Here is an 11,803-nt window from a genome sequence, read left to right as displayed (position 1 = left end):
ATACGCGCTTTCACGTCTTTTTTTAGAGACTTTTTTTTAGAGAAAAAGTCGCTAAGGGGTCTGAAAACTCGCTAAATATAGCGACAAAGTAGCTAAGTTGGCAACACTGCACAGCTGTTGTCACAAACGTCGCACTCGCTTACCACTGTCATGAGACATTCTCGCAAAAAAATCACGGTTTTAGTAACGCAGTAACGCAGCGTTCCTACGGGAAAGTAACAGTAATCTAATTACCGTTTTTGCAATAGTAATCCCTTACTTTACCTGAAAAAAGTAATCGGATTACAGTAACGCGTTACTGCCCATCTCTGGTTAAGAGTAATAAACTGGGGAAGCACTGGTATGAAGGAAAAACTCCCTTTTAACAGGGAGAAACCTCCAGGAGAACCTGGCTGAGGGAGGGGCGGGGCCATCTGCCGTGACCAGTTGGGGGTGAGGCGAGGACGACAGGACGTGGGGAGATGATTATTGGGTTACCCCGCGTGGCCTTTTTATCCAGCTGTACTCGTGCCAACATTTAACTCAAATAAAATAAAACCGAGCCTTTAAATGTGTGAAACTATTTTTTAAAACAAACTAAACTAAGCGATAATATTCTCAGTGTCTGTTAGCCTGCCGAGGCTTTCAGGGATGTGTTATTGAGACTCTGCTTTCTAAAGGGTCTGTGTTTTTAGTGTAACACTCATTTCCAGTCCTCCTTAAAAGGATCATTAAAAAGACTAAAACTAAACTGAAACACAAAAATTCACTCTGGAAAATAAACCGAATTAAAAACTAAAAGTCCAAATGACACAAAAATAAGAACGAATTAGCAATAAGCATAATAACTGGTTTCCTCTCGGTTACACTAGCTGTCGTTCAGTATTTAGTAGCTGTTTGGATGTTGGGTAAAGCGAGACGGCTCACTGTCACATCAGAGCGATGAAGGTCCTCTGACGTGTCAGAATCCTCAAATGGTTTTCCTATGAACTCAGAACGACGTTTCCATAAAACCAAAGTTACAGACATGATCATGGACGCTGCAGAAATAAAATATGAATCTGCAGGTGAGAGAAAAATCTCAGCGCCTGCATCTTTATTTCAACAGGAAATTCGTTTTAGTTTTCTATGATTTTTTTCATGCAGCATCACGTCCACACTGTAGTGACTAAATCATCACACGGCACATGACTCATGCACAAAACACAAGCATTTAGTGGGTTCTACATTTGTGAGGTGCTTTGCAGCTTTTTTATTGTTTGCTTTGTTTCATTAGTGCCGTCCTCTCGGCTGCAGCTTTGCTTATACGTAAACTTAACTGGATCTAATAAAGATTGTCGTACTTCCATTTTCCACACAGAAACACTCCGTACTTCATCATTTAGCAGCATGCTGTCTCTGCCTTTTGTGCATGTAGTCTTATGATGAAACAGAAACGGATCAGTTTTCTAACTCCTCGCTCTCTGTTGCTAACGGCCAAATGTATCTGATTTAAACTGTGGCTTTAAAAACAGCCTCAAAAGAAGAAGCTCGTGCTGTGGTCAGTCAAAAAGGATCTGTCAGTAACATTTTCCTTGTAATTAAAGGCGTGTTTTCTTCGTGTGAGTATTTCCTGTGTGTCTTTGTGTTGTGTTGCACTAAATTAAAAATCTTTGGCTGTTGTTTGCCTGTCACGACAGCGTGCTCAGAACCTCGAGCTGCACGAAACGTGTTTATTTTTATTTTTTATAGACTTAATTGAGAAAAGAGTTGAATTAATGATGAAAATAATTGTTAATTGAAGCTTTACGAGTGTTTGTTATCCAATCACACGCAGGACTCGTTGTACATTTTGATGTGATTGTTTGCAGACTGATTGCAGAGACCTGATCCAGAGTCAGCGTTAATATCACAGGCAGTTGGAAAATCCTTTAAGACATAAATCTAGGGGGGATGAGAGGAGCTGGATCGGTTACTGGATGATATTAGCGCCGACCTCCTCCTCAGAATTCTCCAGTTATTTTAAGCTGCGTTTGAAATGTTCAGCGTGTTCGTGTCGTTTCGGGACCTTTGTGTTCATATTTGGAGAAACGGGTTCAGCCTTTATTCAGGTGACGCTTCAGACGGAGACAACGACGCTTCCTGTGGAAGCGGGAACGCTGTTAGCGCCGCAGAGAAGTGCGAGCACAAAATAGTAACCCTGATATCCATGAGCAAAGAAGTAAGTGGTGACTGTGAAGCCGTGGCATTTGAATGACACATTGATGGCCGCAGCTCCTGCGTGGCATGCCAAGAGTCCAGAAGATAGAACCAGTCTGGATCGGAGCGGGCCAAGAGCTTAGTGGGGAGTCCACAAACTGCTCAAAGCTGACATTTGTGCCTCCAGGAGGTATGCAAACAGGGATAGACAGACAGTTAGCCAGCAACACACACACTCACACACACACACTGCTTCCCCCGCCCTGCAATTGTCCTCATCTTTCTATCAATTTCATTTAATTGTTTTTCCATCGCTGATGTTGTTCGTTGTTACTCGTCCTGCGTTCCCGAGCTGAGACCTGTCTCAGGTTTGTGTCGGCGACGGCGAGGAAAGTGCTGATGTGCCGCACATCGTTTTTCTCCAGATAGCGGCAGAGTTCATTTAATGGGTGCGGGTTCTTGTTAAATCACGCAGACTGATTGCTTTTATGTTCTACAGCACTGACTTTTCTATTTCACCACAAAATAAACAGAGTGTTTAAAAGTGGAGAGCACCCGAGTCGTGCAGCGTGCGCTCGGAGGAGAACGCCGCATGTGACGTCCTCAAATCCAGCTTCTGATGTAAGAGCTGGAAACAGGAATTAATGGTGTCTCGCTCTGGATCCTCGACCCGACGCTCAAATACGACTTTAATACACTCCCATAAACGCTGAGTCGGGGTTTCACTCGTGCCCTGCTGTGAACATTTTAATATCTGGAGAACACTAATCACGTGTACCTCACACGCTTTCTGTCATCACGTTAGCTGGTGTGGAGCGTTTGGACTCCAGCAGCAGGAGAAAAATGTAAGAGCTGCTCGTGTCCACCGGGGTGTTTTTCAGAATAATCCTTCTTTATCTGATCCTGGGCCTCTGCGCAACCCCTCAGCTCATCCTCTGATTGGCTGCTCGTTGCAGACAAAAGGTTTGAACAGCAGATGGGTGGAGCTTCTGTGAGACCGTATAATGACACGTGGTGTTGTCCAGATTCAAGAGTAGAACAACTGAGCGTTGGGAGCAGTCTGAGCTTTTGTCTCACAGGATTAGCTTGTTACAAACTTTACACATCAAGCGTGTTTCCAAAAACGGCACAAAAGTCTGAATTTTGTGGATGCAAACTTGTTGTGTAACATATGTTCACACTGAAGGTGAAAGTTTTTGTAAATTAAGTTTAAAAATACTTTCACACTCACCTGTTCTCTGCTGCTCACGTCCATCCATGTTCATCACTGGATGAAGTTACAACATTTATTTTTCTGAACCAAGCTTCATTTTTTGGATCTGAATAAACAGACCAATCAGAACGCTGCATTTGGCAACAAATGTGCTTTTAGCTGAAAGCGTGCGCCGGTGCTGAATATACAGATCGTAATAAAAATAATGACCAATGTTTTCCTTCAGACACACAGCTGTGGCTGCTCCGTGTCCGTCTGCCAACAGGAGCTCAAACTGTCCGACTGACAACACGGACGAAAGCTTCGACTCCGGGATCGAACCAGGAAACCCTCCCTGCTGCTCCCTGCTCCTCAGATTCAGTTCAATTCAATTTTCACAACAGCAGTCGCCTCAATGCGCTTTATATTCTTAGGTAGACCCTAAAAGTGGGGAGAAAAAACTCCCTTTTAACAGGAAGAAGCCTCCGGCAGAACCAGGCTCAGGGAGGGGCGGGGCCAACTGCTGCGACTGGTTGGGGTGAGAGAAGGAAGACGGGATAAAGACACGGATTAATCCTGAATTTCCGTTTCTTCCTTTTCTGGTTCAGAACCATCAGGACCAGCTCATCATCGCAACACGTTCGCCAAAGCGTTCGGTGCGTATTCATGTTACACGGTGAGTTCATCTGCTGAAAATGTGAATTTTGTGTTGCAAAGGCCCAGTTTGTGCTCAAAACGCCTGTGAAACAAAAATGAATCCCACAAATTCATCCTGTGAAGCTGTGGTTGAGCAGCTACATTACAAATAAGTTAATTTAAAAAAATAGTTTTAACACAAAATATTCACGTGAATTTTACACCTCTTGTGTAAAGGCTGTGAATGTGACCACCCGGCGCTGGAGCACGACAGGACGTTTGCTGTGACGTGAGACAAACACACTCCTCCAACCACAGCAGGATGGAGGCGTGTGAGTGGGCGTGGTCAGCTGTGGGGGTCAAATTAGAGCGGCACTGGAACTAGCCGAGGTGTTTCACTACAGGGCGGCACTGAGGACCAGCGGTTCCCCCGTGCAGTGATACCAATGGTGGGTTAACTGGTGACTCTGAGAGGGCCATACGGGAATGTGAAAGGTCACCTGATCAGGGCGTACTCGCCCTGCGGTGCTGAACTGGGTGACCGCGGCTCACGACTGTGGTCATGTGATCACATAACTGCAGCCATGATTATCATGGCAGTGACTCGACTTCAGGGCGTTTTGTTCAGGCCACTTTGCTCCCGTGGCGTCTCCAGAAGTTCTGCAGGTGCGCTCATGCACAGAATCACAGATGAGAGCAGACGTGCAGCTGGAGCAGTCGCCTCCTCACAGCTGCAGCCGTGCTCGCAGCCAGTGGCTGCACGCTGCCAGAGATCGGCCTTTTCAGCACAGTAACGAGCAACAAACGCATCATCTCTCTTCCTGCTGATCGTGCGCTCTGGTTCCCTAAACTGACTCAGGTGCAGCAGAACCGAACCAGCCTGGCGCACGACACGGGCCCGCCTCGTGTTGTGCAACTTTACGCTGCGTAGAACGTGGACCGGGCGGGATGCGACGGAGCGGATCTGTGAGATCAACAGAAGTGTTCCCGGCGGCACTGACGACTTTCAGAAGGACGCTTTCCAACAAAATTATGCAGTGCGCCATCAAAGTGGTATGCATCCACTTTAACAAGGACTCTTTGTTTTATTCTGTTGCTCTCCATGTGTCATTAACTTAAATGCCCTATAAATACCATCGAAATATTAAATTGGCATTACTCTGCCATATTTTTATCATCTCTGAGGCTGTTTCTGCTGCTTTTATAGCGCGAGGGAGTGAAAGGAAAGAAGAAAAGAAGAACTGAGGCTCTGCCAGCTTCTTTTTCGTCTCTGCAACAGTCTGATGGTGAGTTCTGTTCATTTCACTCAGGGCACTTTGTGTTGATGGCTTACTGTGCACATAAGAAGCGTGCGGTGCAGGAAATAATTGTTCTTTTCATGGTAAGAAAGGCCATATCAATTAAGGGTAAACAGTCTCCTTAGTTATTACAGTACATCTCAGTGGTATGCCTTCGTCTGTGTTCCCCTGCTTCCTCCACTCGGTCCACAATCTGTATTTAAGCCTTGTGATGTTCTGAGCAGCTTTTCAAATAAAAACACTCACAATATCTGCTTATTTGTGACACTCCGTGTAAAGGCTGCGCAGGGAAACCGAGGAGATGACGTTTTTTTAAACGTCTTCAAAGAAACTCTCGATTTTCTTCTTTAAAACGCTTCTTTGAGCGTCTCGTGATTTAACCAATTACACAGCAGCAACAGTCAGCCCGCGTCTTTGTTTCTCAGAAGCTTCCGGCCGTGTGCTGCAAGCCTATTATTTCTCATTGCCTGGGGACTTTAACTTAAAAGGAAGCTGTCATATTATAAAGAAGAAGAGTAGCCGCGGGTCATCGGGGTGCACGCCGATATTTGAAATACAAACACGTATGCTTCTTCACTGCCAGACGAATTTCCACTGTTCCTGCCCACCACACAGCTTTTAAGTCTAAATCCATGTTAGGCGTGACTGCGAATGTTCACGTGCGTTTTATTATGTATGTGCGTCGCAACCGTTCAACGGGCCCGTCATTCGACATCCGGCGATGCTCGGCCGATGGCCCGCGCTGGCAGCTGGTGGTGGTACAGAACTGCCTGCCCGTCATATTGACAGTTAAAACTATAAATCATACACCTTTCATTGTTTCAAAGAGAAAACATAATGGTACACAGCAGTCGGGGAAATGTACACCATGATTATGTGATAGATTTAAAAGGCAGCAAAGAACCAGGAAATGCTGCGATTGAGGAAAATATCATTCATCAAGGTCCTGCGCTCTCCTGCTGGTGGAGCCTTTATTACTTTCTCTTCATGCAGGAAGTGGGAAATAAACTCCCCACCGTCCTCCTGTGCCATCGCGCTCTCACCGCACTTTGTGAAATAAAACGAGCGATCCACGTGCACACAGGGAATCTCCTCCACTTCAGAGGTAAGTGTAGCCGGCATCGTTAGGGTGGTGGCGCGGCTTTTTTCCTGGTAGGTTAAAAACATGTTGCTGGTTCAAGTTTGGGCAGTGACGTGTGAAAGTACAGAGAAATCACAGTTTGAATTCTTTCCTTTCCTCGCATGACTGACGTGAGGAAAGCGCAGTCGCGTCTATTTCTGAATGTTTCATGTTTTTTTATTGGCTTGGCTTCCTGCACAGAGCTGCGCGTGTGCAGGATACTGCTGAATGGCATGCTGGGTAATATTAGCTAGCTAGGTAGTCGTCTGCCACCAGCTGAGAGGCGTTATTGCTGATTTTTTCCTGTCTGAGGTCACTCCTGGCTGTGGGCGGGGCTTAACAATGAGCCAGGTGAAGGTGGCGTAACACTGCAGGCTAACAGAATGAGATCCTTTCAGCTGCTGACTTTGGCAGCATACATAAAATCTGCACTGGCAACAAATGAAATGTAAAAAATGACAAAAATAAAGACAAACTAAAGTAGAAATCAAAACATTTACAATTTTTCAAAAGTAAAGTCTTGTTAAATGAAAATATTTCAATCATCAAAAGCATAAAAGAAAAATGTGAACAACAGTAAAGCGACAGCCGGCGCATCGGCGCCGTGCTGACATGTCACCGACATGTTTGATTGCGGGGACTCTGCTCTGGTCTTGCTTGTGTTTTCTGGTCAGTACGAAGCTACGAGGACGTGTGACTCCTGGAGTAGTCCGTGCTGGTTGTTGTTTGAGCGCTCAGTCTGTGTATCGTGTCTAACACAGGAGGAGTGGCACGGAGGTGCAGTGGCTAGTGCTGTGGTCCTGGGTTTGGTTCCCTCAGTACTCCGCCTTCCTCCTGGGTGTCCTGTGTGTCTGTGGTAGCGTGTGATGCACTGGCGACCTGCCCAGGTATACCCACCTCTCACCCTATGGCAGCTGGACAGCCCCCCCGCCCCCGTGACCCTTAAACGGGAGAAAATGGGTGGATGGATGTTAGAACCGGGTCGTCTATCGGGAGGTCGTATGTCAGTAGCAAAGAGATGATCATTACCACTTTATTATAGTTAATGGATGAAGAGGAGTGATAGTGTTTCACGATGGCGTTGGCCTTTGACCTCTCTCATGTACGCAGCTGGATCAAGATGAGTGGTCTGACGGCTGCGAGTGGGAGGAGGAGAGTCTGCGAGATAATGAGAGCGCAGCCTAAAATCATGTACAATATGTAATTTTATGTCGAAACAGTGATTTATGAAGATTTCAGCTGCGCTGATGATGCCCTTCTCTGATTAGTTCATAATGTTTGATTCAGATGGTTTAAAGGAGGCACTGATATCTCATCCTGACTGTAAAACATTCACAGTATGTTCTATGGAAATAAACCCGTTCAGGCTGTTTTTCCTTTATTAAAGTCATATTTGGTCTGGTGTGATGAGTACCTTCTGTTGGCCAGTGCTAACTAATGTTTGCTATAAATACTGCTGTGCTTCTGGCATCACTGAGTCAATACATCACTGATCTGTTATTTAATTATACTTTATTTGAGCATCAGTATCATTTCCATAACCCTGTATCTGCCCTGATCAGAGTGGCCGCTGTTTACTGAAAGTTCTGCTTTAAGTAAATCCTCAGCACTACTGTAGAGACATTAAATATATTTATGGATTTATTCATTTTGTTTTTATTTAATTCCTTTTGCCTGTGTGGAGCGGACGTGCACGCTCTCAGATTTAATTCAAGTTTGAGCTATTTGCATGTGACACGAGTCTTCCTGCTGTGCTGTTTATCGTACTGTACTTATATTCACTGCTTTATATCTTTTTTTATATATAAAGTAAATGGCTGGGACAGACTCCATCCATCTCTTCAGCTCTTCAAATAAAACCATCGCAGACGCTTTCAAGAAATCCTGAAATAAATAGAAGGTTGGAGGTTAGCCTATAATTAGCTAAGACAGCTGGGTCAAGTGATGGCTTTTTACGTGGTTTAATTACCGCCACCTTAAAGGCCTGTGGTACTGTGGTTGCCTGTTAATAGAGATAAATTGAGCTTATTTAAGACTGACGTATTAATGAATGATTAGACTTGTGTGAATGGTTTTGTCTAAAAAGGGATGTGGTCTAAAAAAGAAGAAAAATATAAAGTTTGGATTGAGTTTGATTTATTTGTAGCTGGTCTGGGGGCAGATACCAGGTTTTTAGGGTTATTCTGTTGAAATAAATAATAAAGGTCTGTATTAAAATGGGTTGCAGGTCCATGCCTATTGTAAACAGTAATTAGATTGTAGGAACAAACCTGAGAGTGGCTCAATGGGACCAGTTGCCTGAGGGATGGTGCTTGACTGGGGACATGGCGGCTGGGTTGTTTGCTGACAACGTACGAGCACCTGCTCTGTAAGGGTGTAGTCCGGCCTTCCAGTCAAGTCCTAAAGTTGTCTGTAAATGTCACCCTGTAGTCGCTGCGACCTGACGACAGGCGAGTGAACCGAGACCGAGAATAGGAGAGTGTGACAGTTCAGAGACTCAAGGACCGTCGAGAGATGGACAAAGTCTTGTTTTAGCATCAGATACTGATAGCAGATATTATTTGTTCAACTTAGGATGGTCCTGTATAATCTCTGGGATTTTACCAGCTAATACCAAGCATCAGGGACAGAGTATGTTAATGCCGTCTTCGTCCTGGAGTCTCCTGCAGTCACGGCTATGCAGGTCACAGAGCGACCTGGCTGTGGATGGATTGCGAGGCGGTGCGGGAGAAAAGCCAAGACCGTGGCGTGAACGCAGGTTTCCTGGTGGAATTCCCTGCATTTTTAACGCAATTATCTGACCAATAACAAGACGACGGGAACTTCTAGGACGTTACTTATGAAGAGGTATCTGCGTCTGCGGGGATACCAAATATCACTTCAAATCAGCGATGCAGCCACCGTCCGATTAATGATTAGGTCATGCCTTTTAAAGGTGGAAAGCTGACGAGCGGCGCGAGAAACGTCCTCGCAGACTTAACTTCCAAGTGTCCGGGGAGAGAAGAAGGTCGCGGATTAGAAGCGACCTCGGTGTAATCGCTGCATTCCTGTCCCACCATCCAGGCTGCGAGCGTGACTGACTGCTGCCAAGTGTGGCCTTATGTTTTCTGTCACCGTGCCAGCTGCAACATCCTCTGCAGGGCCCCAAAATGATGCATCTCCTTTGATACATTCTTAAGCACACATCAGACACAGTCAAATATTAATCTGCCGTGCTCGCTGGCCAAACAACATCTGTCTCAAAACATGAACTTACATTCTCAGTTTGTCTTTTTTGGCTTGCAAAAATATGCCCCTGCATCTTTAGAACATCCATCCACACAGCGATGCGTATGTTTGCGCAGTTATTTACCAATTCATAAAAATTCAAATACTCGGAATAAAATGTAGCAAACAGAGGAGCAACCATAAGCATGAAAACACATCAGATTTATTCTGCCTGCCTTGTTTACCGGTTCACGGAACACTGCATGCAAACAGAATGCAAATGCTTCTGATTGAATCAGGTGATGCCGAGGTAATTGTATTTGGAGAAATGTCCAAGATTTTTTTTTCATCATTATCAGTGGGGGGTTTTCTTTATGAAATCCATCTTAAACAAAAGCTATCATCACTCCCGAGCCTTGTGATCTTCCTTTGTCACATGCGGATGTGGATGCGTCTTTAATTTCCTTTCAATTAAAAGTAAATATACGCCTTTATTTTTTTCCCCCACTGTGAAATCCAAACAAGAGGAGTCAACATGAGCAGACAGGTGAGGAATATTCATTTATATTTGCCTGCCATTTTCCTTTTTTTTTTTTTATTGTTGATGCTGATGATGTGATTCAACAGGCAGCGGTGTGCCTGCATGCCTTCGTGCCTTCCATCAAACACACCCACGAGTTTGTAAGCAGTGGAAAAAAAAGGAAAAGCGGGAGAGGAAAAAAAGAAATCCTCCCTGCCAGCTTGTCTTGTTCAGAGCTGGATGGGATAGACAAACAAACACCAAACAAGTGCAACACAACACAAACTTTACTTCATCATTAAATGGCTGTTAATCCGTGTCTCCCGTGGCTACAGTTGCTTTGATCAGAGCAAAATTGTCACAACTTTTTCCTTTCTTCTCGTCGTCTCGTCGCTCGTAATTGACGGCGGTGTTTCTTATTGACAGTCCCGTTTAAACGCGCCTTACCTGTGCGCCGATGATATATCTGATAACGTGTAGGAAGGCTCATGCTGTTAATTAATTGGTAATTAAAATCATTTTTCCGTTTCTAGCATCAGTCTCGCTGACACTGATGGCGAGTAGCGCTAATGCAAGCCTTTTAATGGTTTTACTGCTTCTGCCTCCATTAATCCTCCTCATGCTCGTGGGTGTTTCTGCCGTAAAGCCGCCCGTCGGTTAGCGGACGCGTTTTGGAGCCTCAGCGTTAGCGATTTTTATTTGTGGAGCCGGAAGAAGGGCCTGAAAAGACTTCTTAGCTAGCATAAGTGGGGTCAGTTGAACACAACACCAGCTAAGACCTAGCAAGTTTTTCGAGGTTTATTAAGGTCCTTTACAGTACTCCGATATCTGTGCTCTAGTCTTCAATATACGCAAGACCCCCCACTCAAGACCAAGAGGAGATACAAGCCTGGCTCCAAGCCTGTATAAACGGAGGGTCATTTGGGCCATACATGCCATACAACACCTTTGGCAAATTAGAGAGAGCCAAAGGTACCTTACCTCAAACCACTCAGGTTAGGGTTAAATGTCTAATGCCACTGTTGACCCTCCGCCTCCACCATGGAGCACCTGATGGACACAGACTTAAATGCATTTGATGTCTTTATTTCATTAATGTTAACAGTTTTCTGCATTTTAAAGCCTCTGTTAGCATTGGGGCTGCTGCTGCCATGTTAGAGAGCGGGTAGAGTGCTAAGCTGTCAGCTAATCCTAGCTAGCTTGGTTGTACAGCAGCATCCACAGACTGTATGGGAGCATCACAGATACCTGCTAATCAACTCTCAGGAACATTAAAATATATATTGGATGGCCTGTTTGTACAGTGACCTCACAGCAACCATATTATTGGTCACATGATGTCATTAAAATACTCCAACAGTACAAACACGGTCCAGAAGTCCGGTTCAGGTGAAGCTAGCAGACAGCTAGCAGCTACAGCCGTCTGTGTCGCTGTCCGCATGTCAGTCAAAGAGGCCACGCCCCCTATTAATGTGAAGGGGGAAATTATCCAGAGAGACCAAACAGTTTGTGTGTCAGGCTGTAAACATGGTTATTTCTGCTGTAACATTTTGACACGAGACTGACTCACTGCTGCCTCTGCTGGACGTCAGAGGAACTGCAGCTGTTGGCTCTGTCTGTTTTCAGCCTGGGAGACTGCGGAGTGTTCAGAAGTGCTTTTGTTTCTCTTCATA

Source organism: Haplochromis burtoni, unplaced genomic scaffold (assembly GCF_018398535.1).
Source record: "Haplochromis burtoni strain Fernald_Lab_line unplaced genomic scaffold, NCSU_Asbu1 Contig_69, whole genome shotgun sequence".
Classification (NCBI taxonomy): Eukaryota; Metazoa; Chordata; class Actinopteri; order Cichliformes; family Cichlidae; genus Haplochromis; species Haplochromis burtoni.
The sequence above is the reverse complement of the archived record's forward strand: the minus strand, read 5'-3'. Positions refer to the sequence as shown.